The sequence below is a fragment of the Octopus sinensis genome, linkage group LG10 (assembly GCF_006345805.1).
Source record: "Octopus sinensis linkage group LG10, ASM634580v1, whole genome shotgun sequence".
NCBI classification, from domain to species: domain Eukaryota; kingdom Metazoa; phylum Mollusca; class Cephalopoda; order Octopoda; family Octopodidae; genus Octopus; species Octopus sinensis.
The window spans coordinates 2,719,601-2,722,100 of record NC_043006.1 but is presented as its reverse complement, the minus strand read 5'-3'; the positions used below and the strand labels follow the sequence as shown (position 1 = coordinate 2,722,100).

The following is a 2,500-nucleotide window of genomic DNA, read 5'->3' as shown; positions in this document are numbered from 1 at the left end:
GGTCAAAATACAGTTCATAAGATTCAGTCTGCTGGAGCCCATCGGAAGGTATTTAAAGGAGAAATTTAATCATTTAACTACAGTTGTCAATTATGGAACAATACTGTCACTACTATCACATACACCTGGTGATTGCGTTAGTCTTATCACAATAAATATATAATATTCTATTATTATAATATCGTAAAATTGTAAAAGTTGTAAATAATAAAACATGAAAATCAGACTATGTTGGAATTACATTACTCTTTTACTCTTTTACGTGTTTCATTCATTTGACTGCGGCCATGCTGGAGCACTACTTTTAGTTGAGCAAATCAACCCCAGGACTCATTCTTTGTAAGACTAGTACTTAGTCTATTGGTCTCTTTTGCCAAACCGCTAAGTTACAGGGACGTAAACACACCGGCATCAGTTGTCAAGCGATGTTGGGGGGACAAACACAGACACACAAACATATACACACACATACATATATATATATATATATATATATTATATATATATATATATATATATATACACATATATACAACGGGCTTCTTTACGTTTCTGTTTGCCAAATCCACTCACAAGATTTTGGTCAGCCCAAGGCTATAGTAGAAGACACTTGCCTAAGGTGCCACACAGTAGGACTTAACCCGGAACCATGTGGTTGGTAAGCAAGCTACTTACCACACAGTCACTCCTGCGCCTATTGATTAATACATTTTTCTATACACAATCATACAAACTCAGATATATGTGTGTGTGTGTGTGTGTGTAAGTATACATGTGAGTTTTTAAAGAAAGAAAGAAAGAAAGAAGGAAAGAAAGACAGAGACAGAGAAAGAAAGTGTAGTTTTTCTGGGTGCAACTCACATACAGGTAAAAGGTACAAATTTTCTATAAGAAATCATTCATGAGGGATCCCTAAAAGGGACAAAGGCACTAAATAGTTTTTCAAACTCTATCTCCTTTTTATTAATGCACATATATATATATATATATATAGGTAGGTAGGTAGGTAGGTAGGTAGATAGACAGATGTCTGTCTCCTTTTTCTTAACACACACACACCTATTTTCTGCATTATCAAAACCATAGAAATAACGCATTTGTATTCTTATATAGTTCATTGCCACAGCTAAAGCACTTAAAAATTAAAATTTATTTCAATACTTTTGATTTCCTCTGAGTTATGCATAATATATATATATATATATCACGTGATTACGTGACCGACCAGACCATCAGATGTTGTTACACATCGCTGGTCATAATGCGTTCGCATTGTTTTTTAGCCTTTGAATGATGCCACCCCGCTGGCTAAGCGAGCAGGCCAATATATATATATATATATATATTATATATATATATATATATATATATATATGTATGTGTGTGTATGTATATATATGTTTACTTAATGATGAGTCATCTAAAGCACAAATATGCATTATCTACCAAAGTAATTAGCTTAATGCCAACTTCTTTATATATAATAACTGAACACTCTATTCTATCAGGAGATTGAGTGAGCCTTCTCTGGGGAGTGATCAACAAATCATGAAACAGTCCGTTACGAGATCCCCCCCCCCATCTTTTGAAAGTAAAGAAGGAATATAATTACATTCTTATATAATTCATTATCCCGGCCTCAGCTTTCTAATATTTAAATTTATTTCAGTACTTTCGAGCCACAGTGTATCTTGTATGATATATTGAATTTGTGCTGGTGTGGCTCCGCGGTAAGAAGTTTACTTTCTATCCACAGAGCTTTGAGCTCAATTCCACTGGGTGGCACCTAGGGCAATAGTCTTCTACTATATCTTTGGGTCAACCAAAGCTTTATGAGCAGATTTGATAAAGAAAGTGAAAGAAGCCCATTGCGTGCATGCGTGTGTGTGTGTGTTACTGTATCCTTGCTGTGATTTCATGTAATAGTTGTAAACAAGTGTCACCATCATGCAAGCGGTGTCCTTCATTTCCAATCTTCCATGAAAACGTGTCCGGTCATGGGAAATATTGCCTTATTTGGAAACTGATGTGGAGGTGCATGGCTTAGTGGTTAAGGTGTTAGACTCACGATTGTAAGACTGTCGTTTCAATTCTTGGACCAGGCGATGCATTGTGTTCTTGAGCAAAACACTTCATTTCACGTTGCTCCAGTCCACTCAGCTGGCAAAAATGAGTTTAATACATGTGATACAGTTTATTCGTACCTCGAGTGATCTAAGGTCTCATTCTGTTGTTACTCTGAGATTCATGCTCTGTTTTATAAGCAAAACAGGTATTCCTGCATCTGTTTGTGTGTGTTTGTGAGCTTGTGAGTGTGGGCACACACGTGTGTGTGTGCATGTTTGTGTGTGCATGTATAAGTGTGTGTGTGCTTGTGTGTGTATACATGTGTGTGTATGCATGTGTGTGTGTGTGGTGATTACAGGTGATAGAGGAAATATGGTTAATTATGGAATCATAATTAAATATAAAGCAAAATAAAATTATTAAAAACAAGTAT

The 2,500-nt window shown here is 35.7% G+C and overlaps 1 protein-coding gene across 2 annotated transcripts in view; it reads right to left on the bottom strand.

Annotated features, from left to right (window-relative positions):
* The window catches only part of LOC115216435, a 469,531-nt gene that overhangs the window by 304,442 nt on the left and 162,589 nt on the right, over nt 1–2,500 (bottom strand). The gene's annotated exons all lie outside the window — the stretch shown is intronic.